The 13,140-nt window shown below is 41.9% G+C and overlaps 1 long non-coding RNA gene and 1 other non-coding gene across 2 annotated transcripts in view; both read left to right on the top strand.

Moving 5' to 3' along the window:
• LOC118498777 overlaps window positions 1–11,446 on the top strand; it is a 56,433-nt gene extending 44,987 nt beyond the window's left edge. Inside the window, exon 3 of the long non-coding RNA XR_004901233.1 lies at window positions 11,355–11,446. This is a non-coding gene — a long non-coding RNA (uncharacterized LOC118498777). The remainder of the gene's footprint in view (window positions 1–11,354) is intronic.
• A 1,027-nt stretch (window positions 11,447–12,473) lies between these two features.
• Window positions 12,474–12,580, top strand: LOC114491148. Its single transcript, XR_003683963.1, has one exon. It is a non-coding gene; the product is annotated as a U6 spliceosomal RNA (small nuclear RNA).
• Window positions 12,581–13,140: the final 560 nt, after the last annotated feature.

Genomic DNA, 13,140 nt, shown 5'->3' on the forward strand with positions numbered 1-13,140 from the left:
ATGAATATAGGGGTGCTTATGTTCTTTCTAATTAGTGTTTCAGGTTCCTTTGGATATATTCCCAGAAGTGGGATTGCTGGATTGTAAGGCAGTTCCATTTTGAATTGTTTGAATTGTTCCACACTGCTTTCCACAGCAGCTGCACCAGTCTGCATTCCCACCAACAGTGCAAAAGGCTTCCCTTTTCTCCACATCCTCACCAGCACTTGTTGTTCATTTATTGTTAGTCATTCTGATGAGCGTGAGGTGGTATCTCATTGTGGTTTTATTTTACATTTCTCTGATGATTCTCTCACCCTATATTTTCTAAAAGAGTTTATGTAAGACTGGCAGCAAATATTTGATAGAATTTATTGATGGAGCCATCTTGGTCTGAAGCTTTTTTGTGGATTTTGGGGAAGATTTTAAATTATGATTTCAATTTCTTTAGCATTGTTCATATTTTCTCTTTCTTTTTGTATCAGTTTTGAGAGAGTTGTTTTTTTCAAGGAATTTTTAAAAAATTTCAGTTGTCAAATTTATTGAATTATTTTGAATATAACTTTGTTCAAAATATTTTATTACCCTTTTAATATGTGTAGGATCTGTAGTGATATCCCCACATTCATTTCTAATATTGGTAATTGGTTATTCATGTTGTCTTCATCTGTCCTCCTTTTCTTCCTTTATCCTTCCCTCTTTCTTTTCCTTCCCTCCCTTTCCTTCCTTCCTCCCTCCTTTCTCTCCTCTCCTCTCCTCTCCTTTCCTTTCCTTCCTTCCTTCACTCCTTCCATCCCTTTTCCCCTTCCCTCCCCTCCCTTTCTCTCTTCTCTTTTCCTTTCTTTTCTTTCCTTTCCTTTCCTTCATTTCTTTTTTAAAAATCAGTCTTTTAAGGGTTTATAAGCTTTGTTAGTAATTTCAAACCAAATCTTTGTTTTATATTCTCTGTTGTATTTTTCTATTTCAATAGTCTTAATAATTTTATTGTATGTCTACTATATGCCTCATGTATTTTATAATATTTATCTCTAATTGTCAAAATGATATCACAGGAAAAATACTATAACTTTTATTTTAAATATGTAGAAAATAAGGTGCAAATAGGTTAATTATTGTTGTATCTTAAAATATTAGAGGCTTCTTTTAAATTTAGGACCATATGATTTTAAAAATGATGTCTTTAATTTCATCATCATGTCTCATGGCAAAATTGTAGGGTGTTAAGTATATGAATATATGAATTAGAATTCCAGGTCCAGTTCTTGCCACATCATTGATCGATACCACTAGATTTATCAGCCTCAATATACTTGAGATACCTAATATACAAAGCTAAAATGTCTATAGTTGGTTTGGATGAGGTAGTCAAACAAGCATCAGGGATAACATATTGGTGTTTTGAATTATAAAATTTTCATACAGGCATTCTTATTAAGGGTATGGATAGTAAAAGTTCTGGAGGAGCTAATCGCAGAGTGGGAGTTTATGCACTTTTGTCTTTCATTCCTCCACGGCCACTGCTCCCACTCCAGCACAGCGTGCTCTCCCTCTGCTGTCATCCTTTTGGAAGGTCAAGTTTTTGGAATTTGCTCTAATGAAAAAGCTCCTATTGGATCCAGTCCACAGTGATGGCCTAGGATGACACCAGGGAGAGAGAAGAATCCACATTTGATGGACTGTGAAAATGCTCCAAGTGTTTCCTCCTCAGAGACTAGTGCACAATGTTAGACTCCCACTCAGGGGTCTTCACCTCTCCCCTAAAGGAATATGTGTGCCAGAGTGAGAGGTCTAAGTGTCAGTAAGAATATTTAGTTTATAAAGACCAAATAATTTAACTTTGGACAATTCTTTGTTGAGTTGCAATAGACCTATGATTAAATGTAAGTCGTTTGGAAAGTCTACCTTGGATCAGCTTTCTGCTTATTAAGTCGAAGTCAGTATGGTAGATGCAGCTATGGCTTACTGTAGGTCTTAGACCCCCGCAACTTTGGTAAAAGTCAGTAAATGTGATTACCAGAATGCCCTGTCTTTCTCTGATCATTTCATCTGTTCAGAAAACTTTCTGCACTCATGGAGCTCTCTGGCTGCCTAGACCCCTTCCCTGTAGTGTCTGTAGTAAGAAGCATTCATTCCTGAGCTTTTCTTGACCTTTTCTTCCTCTTCTTCCAATTAAAAGATTTATATACATTTATTGGGGTATCATTGGTTAATAAAATTATGAAGGTTTCCAGTGTACAGTTCTATGATATATCATCTGTATAGTGCATTGTGTGTTTGCCACCCAAAACTAAATTTTTAATAAAATGTGATTTTCTTTTTTTTTAAAGATTTTATTTATTTATTTTTAGAGAGGGAAGGGAGGGAGAAAGAGAGAGAGAGGGAAACATCAGTGTGTGGTTGCTGGGGGTCATGGCCTGCAACCCAGGCATGTACCCTGACTGGGAATCAAACCTGCAACACTTTGGTTTGCAGCCCGTGCTCAATCCACTGAGCTATGCCAGCCAGGGCGTAAAATGTGTTTTTCTGCTTCCTCATTCACATGAGTCCTGGTAAGATGATAGGAGACAATCAGATAACCAAATTCCCTTTAGTGATGGTCAGTAAAGTCTTAACGTAGGTCTTTGATACACTAACCCAATATTAGAACAGGTAATAATGAAAATATCATAAACTCTAGGTGGTGGCTAATTCCTGCAAGTATGTTGAGCCCATATATAAATTGTATGGAATGTAGAAACCAGGGTGATACCATTCAAACTAGTGTAGTGTCAGCTGTTCTCCCTCATCTGTGAGACTGACGTAATGATCATCTCTCTCTCTCTCTGAGATTTGCCATCATGATAAAAATAAGATGACACGTAAAAAGTCTTTAGTTTGGTACTTGTGCCATATTAAGTGCTCAATAAACATTAGCTATATTATAATGATTAGTTCTACAAATTTAGCAGTTTAAGAATATGTATATTTAGGTAAAAAGGTGAGAGTCTAATTTCTTTTTGAATATAACACCTTACCTGGGAGCAAAATGCATTCCTAAAAGTAAACTTGTACGGCAGTGGTTTTTCCATCCTCCGCAATCAGTACTGCAATGTATACTATGGGCAATGTGTACTATGTGGATTTACACATTTCAGGGGTCCTTTATTGCATTTGTTGGTCATAGTTTATTAATAAGAATATCAGTTTACCAAAAAAAACAAAACAGCTTTGACTTGAGCAGACGTGAGAGGCATGGTCCTAAAGAAGAGCAGAGGACCTCCATAAATCAAAAGAGGATGACTATTGAGCAAATGGGGACAAGAAGAAGGAGAAATGGCCTCTACAATGTAGACTACAACATTCCCGAATGCTGAGTAATCTGCATTTTAATTCTCTCAAACAGCCCATGCTAATTTTTATAAATGATGTGTTTATGAATGCCTTTGTTATAAAGCAAAACCTTCTGGACCATCATCACGATGGTACAAAACACACAAGGAATGAATAAAGTCCCTAGGCTACACGGGATACACAGACAAATCATCACGTTAAGACAATGCAATGTGGCTAAGGTGCTGTGGCAGCCATGAGGAAGAAGCTAAGCTTTCCTTGGGTCATTGACAAGGACTGTAAGAGATGCCACTACATCAGGATTGTAAGTAGGAGTCACTGGGTAGGGGATTAGGGGTTCTGTGGAAACTATCCTTTACTGAACTTGCCCTACATGTTATCCTATAATATTGTGGTAAATGCTTCATGAATATTGCCTTACTCAAACCGTATAACCACCATATGGGTAGATATTTTATCCCCATTGTACAGGTCTTGAAATTTATGGTAAAAATAACAAAAGCTGAAGTTTACACAACTAGAGAGAGGCAGATGTGACCTCCAAATCTAGGGCTGCATGACTTGATATTTTTTTTCCATTTCAAAACACTACCCTGAGGACATTCCAGGACGAGATCCCAGAGTGGCAAAGTGATGGCATTTTGGGACAGAATATCAAGCTGGAGAAAAAGAAAGTAGGTCAGTGTCACTGAAGTGCTTAGTTTTGGGAAACGATTCCATTCTTTTTAAGGCTTACCCTTTAATTTCAATGTTCATATTCACTCATATCTACTGACATAAGCATCACCCTCAGTTCTCATACCTACATACACACATCACCACTTCAGACTACAGTCCCATGTTGCTAGGTATATTCTCTCACTTGACCTTCATTCTCAGTACCATCTCCATCCTCACAAAAGAATCATCTCAAACATAAGGGTCTTCTTTCCAAATGGTCAGATCAAGGGTGCACATATTCTGTTTCCCTGAAACCCAGGCTCCATCTCATTGTCTTGAACTTAAGAATTCACCTTAAATAAGCCAACTGTAATGGATCTGTAGCTATTTATATCCTTTAGGAGCCAACTTCTATAATTTGATTTACACTGCTGTTGAAAAGCACTCTGGCTAAAAGAAAGTAAAGGCCAGCTCTTTAGTTCAAAGTACGCTAGCCTATTAGTTTTCAGTGGTGTTTCACTTCCTATGAAGATGGTTTGGCCAGCTCTAATCTTGATCTAGCCTGGTCATCAGAAGTCCTATGACATTGTTTTTGAAAGAGAAGTGTCAAGGCCGGAGTTGTGTCAAATTCCAGGTTAGGTCATTGGGTTCTGCCTCTTAAATCTTCTCTGTGGCTTTTGATAGTATTCTTGGCTATTTTATCTGTCCTGTCTTTGCATGGTTGGGAAACTCCCTTCAATAGTCAGCTGCACGCACATACTTGTGCATGAAGCTAAGATCTGAGCAAGCAGGTCAATAAGTTTGAGAGATTCTTTTTTTTTTTTTAATATATTTTATTGATTATGCTATTACAGTTGTCCCATTTCCCCCTTCACTCCCCTCCCCCCTGTACCCCCTCTCCCACCCACCTTCCCCCCCTTTAGTCCATGTCCATATGTAATACTTATAAGTTCTTTAGCTTCTACATTTCCCGTACTATTCTTGCCCTCCCCCGATCTATTTTCAACCTACATTCTATGCTACTTATTCTCTATACCTTTTCCCCCTCTCTCCTCCTCCCACCCCTACTGCTAGCCCCTCCTTGTGCCCTCTATTTCTGTGGTTCTGTTCCTATTCTAGTTGTTTACTTAGTTTCTTTTGGTTTTGCTTTAGGTGTGGTTGTTAATAATTGTGAGTTTGCTGTCCTTTTACTATACATGTCTTTTCTTTATCTTCTTTTCTTAGATAAGTCCCTTTAGCATTTCATAAAGTAAGGGCTTGGTGGTGATGAACTCCTTTAATTTGACCTTATCTGAAAAGCACTTTATCTTCTCTTCCATTCTAAATGAGAGCTTTGCTGGATAGAGCAATCTGGGATGTAGGTCCTTGTCTTTCATGACTTGGAATATTTCTTTCCAGCCCCTTCTTGCCTGTAAGGTCTCTTTGGAGAAATCAGCTGACAGTCTGATGGGAACTCCTTTGTAGGTTACTGTCCCCTTATCTCTTGCTGCTTCTAGGATTCTCTCCTTCGTTTTTACCTTGGCTAATGTAATTATGATGTGCCTTGGTGTGTTTCTTCTTGGGTCCAACTTCTTTGGGGCTCTCTGCGCTCCTTGGATTTCTTGGAAGACTGTTCCCTTTGCCAGTTTGGGGAAGTTCTCCTTTATTATTTGTTCAAATAACTTTTCCACTTGTTGGTCTTCCCCTTCTGGTACCCCTATAATTCGGATGTTGGAACGTTTAAAGGCGTCCTCGATGGTCTTAAGCTTTTCTTCGATTTTTTGAATTCTTATTTCATCATGCTCTCCTGCTTGGTTGATTCTATCTTCCTTCTGGTCCACTGTGTTGTTTTGAGATTCGGATTCCTTCCTTTCACAATTGGCTCTTCTCCGTGTGTCTTCCTGCATCCCTTTTATGGTAATCTGCATTTTTTCATGTAATTTGGATCCAAAATCCACCAGCTCCGTGAGCTTCCTGATCACCAGTGTTTTGAACTGTGCATCTGATAGATTGGCTATTTCTTGGTCACTCAAAAGGATGAGTCCTGGGGGTCTGATCTGTTCTGCTGGAAACATATCTTACGTCTTCCCTGTCTCTCCTATTATTTTACTTATTTATTTATTTTTTCTCCGGTCTGGTCGCTCTTGTTACGGTGGGGGGCGGAGCCTTAGGTGTTCACCAGTGCTGGGCGCCCCAGTCGCTAGCTTGTGACGTTATATGTGGGGGCAGGGGCGGGAGCGGGGACAAGAGGGATCAATGGCGACCCTTCCGTTCTCCTGGAGTCAGACACTTCCCTGGGCTTCTGGGCTGTGAGCTCTGCCCTGATCCCCAGTCGCTGCCCCACTGATTCCCCCAGCCGCCGCTTGCGTACTCAGGGATCACCGCTACACCGCTGTGCTCGCTCCTGCGTCCCGGATTGCTGTCGCGCCGATTCTGCACCAAATTTCCCCCGACCTCCGCGCGCCTGCGACCCGCGCCAGCCCCACGCCTGCTCGCTTGGCTCGTAGTCCCCTACCAGTCTGGATGTACGGGTCTACTTCAACTTCTAGGCTGTCCGTCTTCCATTTAGATAAATCCTCCGACAGTTCTGATATTATGACTGCAAATCATTGTTGTAAATTATTGTTGCTCTGTTCTTGGTTGTGCGAGGAGGTACGGTGCGCCCACCTATTCCTCCATCTTGCCGGAAGTCCGAGAGATTCTTATGATGATAACTGGAGAGTCTCCGGGCATCTTTGTATTCCAGTCATCTGTTTCTATGTCACAGCTCACCTTGAACTTAGTAGCTTAAAACAAGGACAATGTTTATTTTATTTACCTGTATTTTTTGGACTATAAGACGCACTTTTCCCCAAAATTGGGAGGAAAAGGGGGGTGCGTTTTACAGTCCAAATGTAGCTTACCTGGCTTGATGTGGTGTGTGTGTGTGTGTGTGGGGGGGTGGCGGTGGAGCAGGTTCGGAGGTTATTAAATATTTTACCACATTTTTTGCTTCAATTTTTTCCTTATTTTCCTCCTCTAAAACCTAGGTGCGTCTCATAGTCCTAAAAATACGGTAACTTTAGGCAATTTAGCTGGAACTTGTGGAGACAGATGTTTCTGCTCACTTGGCTTCAGCTGGACCGGCCCTAAGGCTGGAGACAAGAATCATCTGATGGCTTGCTCATTTGCATGTCTGGCAGATGATGCTGGCTATTGCCTGGGACCTCTGCTGGGGCTATGGCCAGAGCGCCTATACGTGACCTCTCCCTTTGGCCACTTTGGCTTTCTCAGAGCTGGGTGGCTGGGTTTTTAAGACTGAGTGGCTTAAGAGAGAGTCAAGTTGAAGCTGAATCATCTTTTTCTAACTTAGCCTTGGGAATTACATAAATGCCACTTTTGCAACATTGTATTTGTTAGTAATAAGTCTCTATGTTTAGTCCATGTTTAAGGGAAAACAAATGCTACCTTTTGAAAGCAGGCATGTCAAAGAATTTGTGGACACAGTCAACACGGCACTTGCCTTGCTGTCTCCACATAAAATGAGGACAAGAAGCATCAGAAAGTGTAGAGTAGTGATTTGACCCCAGGCTGTCTGACCCTGACTTTAATTTTCTTCTCCATGTTAAATGCATTGGATAACTTTTCGAAGTGCACCTTTATGGTAAAGAACTTATATTATTTTGTCTAAACTGGGTGTCAAACCATAGTCCATGGACCAAACCAATACATCGTCTGATTTTGTAAGTTAAATTTTATTTACATCCAGACATATTCTTTCATTTACGTATTGCCTATAGCAGCTTTTGCTCAATAGGGGGAGCTGAATAGTGGTGATAGAGACCTTATGGGTTATAAATCCTAAATATTTACTCTCTGGTTCTTGCAGAAAACATTTACTAACCCTTGCTTTAAACTGTCCATCTGTTCTACAAATTGTTTCTCAGCTTGAGGAGATACAGCACTGACTTAATGCTACAAATGAACAATGGTGCCCTAGGCTGGTAAAACCTAAAACTTCTGACCTTTTGTCCCAAGGTAAAAGGGTCTGGAGAACTGGACTATGTATTCAACGCTGTGCAAAGTGATGGGGGTGGGGCTCCGTGAGAGCTTCACTCAGGTGTCTATCAGGGTTAACCAGAGAAGCAGAGAAGTCCTAGGGACTTTCTATAGAGATTTGACCTGATGCAGTTTTAGGAGTTGGTTCAACAGTATATGGGAGACTCGTTTTTCTGTATCTGATACTGTAGCCTGAAGTCACCAGATCGGGTATTCAGGACAGAAAGTGTAGCCACGCTGGAACAGTAAAGCCAGAACCTACGAGGAAAACCTGGACCCCATGAGCCCAGTGGACGCATGAAGATGGACTGGAACCTGCATCAATCTCTTGCTGCCTCTAAGCCTCCTCCTGGGTAAAGGGCGCATCTTGCAGAAGAAGCTGATGCCAAAGAGGGTGTCTTGTAGAAGAAGCTGGCGCCCTTTGACATTCGCTTGGCCCAGGGGCCAGAGACCCAAGGCTGAAGAAGGAGTTGTGGCAGGATCAGCTTGTGCAGGGTCAAGTGCTGCGTGCTGTCACTGCTGAGATGGGTCAGCAGATAGAATGCACGTGTGTCGCTACAGCATCTCATGTCCACCTCCAACCTCTGGAGAGTAAACATCATCCGGTTGCTACTTCACTCCTGTCTTACACATTTCATTTAAGATGTCTCTTGTGGCCCACGCTCACAAGACTAATGCAGGGAGGATAACCTGGAGAATGGAGGTTTAGCCTAGTTGACACAATGCGTGTTTGCCATATCATGAAAATAAAACTTTACAAGTGTGCTCCAGGGCTCACCGAGAGAGTGGCCCACAGACATCTCAGCTTGGTCCCCGCATCCTCCCCAAACTGACCTTCAGTGTCTACCTCACATGCCTGGTAATAATACCACATAAATGTAGTTGTCCAAGCCAGGGACCTGGTAATTTTAATAGATTATTCCCTGTGCCCCAGCCAATGTATCCTAGATATATTGCGTATCTCATCTTGTCCCTTCTTACCACTGTCACTACCATGGTTCAGCCATCATCACTCACCATAAGATTACTGCAGTAACAGGATGGGGTCTCCGCATCACCAATCTTAAATTCCTTTAATCATCTTCTTCACAGCCCTATGAGTAGGGCGTCTAAGACATACACAGATCATAAGACTTTTCCCCACCAAAGTTATTTAATGTCTCCTTATATTACTGAGGACCAAGACATGGCCTACCACCTATTTATATTTGAATAAACTCTTCTCTCTCCATTCTCCTACACTTAGATGATGCCTCTTATTTATGAGCTGCAAGAGCCCATGGAGAACACTTCCTCTTTTTTGAAAGATTTTATTTATTTATTTTTAGAGAGATGGAGAAGGGAGGGAGAAAGAGAGGGAGTGAAACATCAATGTGTGGTTGCCTCTCGCACAAACCATATTGGGGATATGGCCTGCAACCCAGGCGTATGCTCTGACTGGGAATCAAACCAGTGATGCTTTGGTTCACAGGCCTGCACTCAATCCACTATACCACTATACCTGAGCTATACCAGCCAGGGCCAGAGAACACTTCCTCTTTATTAAGCATTGGGTTTTCACTTATTACACGGGAATGGTGATGTCTGTTGATCTCCTGCCTTCCATTGCCTGCTGTGGGACAGCTCTTCATTCCTCTCAGCAGTCCCTCAGGGAAGAGATGCGCCACAGGGGTCAGGAAGTGGTACTGTGACCTTTCGGTGGGAGGCTCACCACGTGTTACCTGGCTGGATGGAACCCAAACTCTCTCAACAAAGGCAGCCACCCCCTTCTCTTAGCTGGTCTTGGAATAAAGGCAGAGGAGTCAGCAAATGGTGTGTGAAGTCTGAGCTGAATAACAAGCACACAAGACCGCCACTCCTTGTGCTAGCGTTTTTCCCCGTTTGTCATATGTCCACGAAGAACAGAGAAGTGTCTTTATTCTTGGCCCTGGTCTGCCGTATCTTATTTAGGTCAGGGGTTTGGTTTAACTTAGAGGTACTAACTTCATGAACACAATTCTTAATCCGCCCTACTTACGTCTGAAATATTTACTCAGGAGTGCACGCATTTGTTTGCTGGGATTTCATAACAAAAATACCACAAACTACAATAGGAATTTGTTGAATTACAGTTCTAGACGTCTGAGAATGAGGTATCAGCGGGGTCGCTTCCTCCCGAGGCCTCTGAGGAAGACGGTGTTCCGTGCCTCTTTTCTAGCTTCTGGTGGTTGGTTGACGATCTTTGGTTTTGCTTGGCTTGTACTCATGCCCCAGTGTCTGCTTTCACGTTCATTTGGTGTTCTCCTTGTACGCACGTCTGTGTCCAAATTCTCCCTTTTCACAGGACACCAGCGGTATTGGGTTAGGGGCCCAGCTCATGCCAGTATGAGTATATCTTAAGTAATTACTTCTGTGACAGCTCCAGCTGCAACAAGGTCACATTCTGAGGCACTGGGAGCCAAGATTGCAACATGCGGACTTCTGGGGGGTGCGGTGCAACCCACAACAATGTGTTCAAAAAGTAATTTATCTCCTCATTGACCTTTTATTCACAAAGCTGGAGAAGAACACACAAGGCACTCAGACACATTAGTAGCCGCAATGGAAAGAAAACTTTCTGTTTAAAATTATGATTGTAAACAAAATATTCATTTAAAAGAGCAATCAAAAGTGATATTTCTGTTGGAAGTGATTTTCTGTGAAATTTTAACGGCTTTCTCAACCACTAGTCTTTTCCATTTGAAATTAGTCAACTGGACCACACTATAAATCTAAGCTTTGATTTTCTTTTAATTAATTTTTCTTCATCTCCCCTTTCAATGCTTGGTCATCATTGTTAGTGACAAAGTCCTTAACACAAAGAATTCAATTAACTTGACAAAATGGATTAGTCATGAGCCAATTTGCACTTAATTTGCTATGCTATTGTTTTCCAGATGGTCAAGCAGTTGGAACAAGCAGCTTACCTAGTAAGATGTAGCAAGTAGCAAATCATTGAAGTTCCGTTTCTAGTTTGTGAGCATATGTTGGTTTTGTAATCATGGAGTCTTAGGCAACTCTATGTTCATAGTTCCTAAACTTTCCCACCCTAAAAGCTTTCCTTCATTTCTCATCAGCAATTAATTTGTTACCAACACTGGAGATTCTAGCTGAATGAAATTGGGTCTCCTGGGAAATGGAAGACTGAAATTTCCCTATGTTAACAGAAAGGCCCTTTATTTTACTGTTCCCGCTTTTCTCACTCTCTGCTTACCACTTACAGCTGTCAATTTCTGTCAATTTCTTGGCTCCATGGCTGTCAATTTCTGTCAATTTCTTGGCTCCCTTGTGTTCTCCAGACTAACATGCTTCTTCTAGTTTACTTTTCCTACCACTCATGGAATTTACAGCAACTTTGTCAGGACAGCAGGACAATCTTCAACCCTGGACCAATCTAAGTGATATGTCTTTCTTATTCCTTAACTTCTTAGTAGGCTATAGAAAAAAAATCTATACATAACAAAGCTTTTTGGTTTTGATTCCCTAGAAAGAGTCACTAGAAAGCAAACATAGCTTAAAATCTGGGTTTAATAGTCATTATTGTATGGTTGCTTTACGGACATTATAAATGGGTGCTGTGGTCATTCGTAACTACCGATCACATTTTCCATGTTAAAATACTCGAAGCTGTAGTCTATAGTGGAGAACTCTGGGGACTTCATTGCTTACTTGCCCATGTTGGCAGCAGCTCCAGAACTGGGTAAAGTGTTGGATTTGCTCGGGGTCACTACCTTGGATCAACTCCCCACGGCAGTCAATGAGAGTCTATGCAAGCCTGAGTCTTGGTCGTGCTTCTCATTTTAATAAGGGGATGTTCGTCTCCCTGTGGGCCCATGAAAGCATACCAACCTGCTAGCTATCACCTACCTGTCTACATGTGGTACGACTTTAAGGTGAGTCAGAGAATATAACTTAAAATTCCCTGCTATGCAATTTTTGGTTAAAAAAATTGGGGGTAATACTATCCATGGAGAACTGACTAAAGAATTTGTGACTTACGTGTCTTGGGAAATATTCTAAATTCCATCCCTAGATGATGCTGAATTAAGCCATAAAAAGTTTCCTCATACAATTATTTTTATGGCGTTTGTGTGTTGGAAGTGCGCCACCGATTCATTTAGGGAAGCCTGCGGGGAGGTGGCTCCCCGCAACACGCGGTGTCCTCTTTGTGAGGACCCATGGGAGAAACTGCTCTGGGTTTCTCTTTATTAGAAAACAAAATGTTCCTGAGAGAACATCTGTTTCATCCTCTGCTTTGTTAGGTAGGGAACTTTGAGGGTGCCTGTGAAGCAGCTCCATAAATAGGATTACACGTGATGCCGTGGGCGTGTAACTTTCATCTTAGCTATCTGTGTTGGTCGAAGTTATGTGTCAATGTGGCTGGGCCACAGTGCCCACATATGCGGTCGCACATTATTCTGGATGTTTCTGTGATAGTATTTTTTTGATAAGATTAATATTTAAATTGGGTGCTCACTTCGGCAGCACAGATACTAAAATTGGAACCATACAGAGAAGATTAGCATGGCCCCTGTGCAAGGATGACACGCAAATTCGTGAAGCGTTCCATATTTTTGCGAAACAAGCCAGGCAGTGAAAGACAAATCCCATATGATCTCACCTTTAACAGGAACCTAAACAACAAAACAAAGGAACAAGCAAAATATAGTCAAAGACACTGAAATGGAGGACAGGCTGACGGTGACCAGACGGGAGAGAAGGGGGAATTTCAGGGCAGAATGGGAAGGGTTTGCAGGAACAAATATGAAGGACAGGTGGACAAAAACTAGGGGGAGGTGAAAATGGGAGGGAGGTGGGGAGGGATGGGTGGGTGGGCTGGAATGGGAGTAAAAGGCAGAAAACTGTACTTGAACAGTGATTAAAATAAAAAAAATAACAACAAAAAGAAAAAAACATATTTAAATTGGTGAACTGGGAAGGAAGCGGGCTGCCCTCCATCACGTGGGTGGGCCCCATTCCATCGGTTGAAAGTCTGAATGGACCGAAGGCCTGATGGCCCCTGAACAAGAGGGGACTCTGCCGGCAGGCTGCCTTCGGACTTAAACGGCAACGTTGGCTCCTCCTGGGTTTGCAGCGTGGCAGCCCGCTCTGCAGACTTCGGACGTGTACGGGCCC

Source organism: Phyllostomus discolor, chromosome 2 (genome assembly GCF_004126475.2).
Source record: "Phyllostomus discolor isolate MPI-MPIP mPhyDis1 chromosome 2, mPhyDis1.pri.v3, whole genome shotgun sequence".
NCBI classification, from domain to species: domain Eukaryota; kingdom Metazoa; phylum Chordata; class Mammalia; order Chiroptera; family Phyllostomidae; genus Phyllostomus; species Phyllostomus discolor.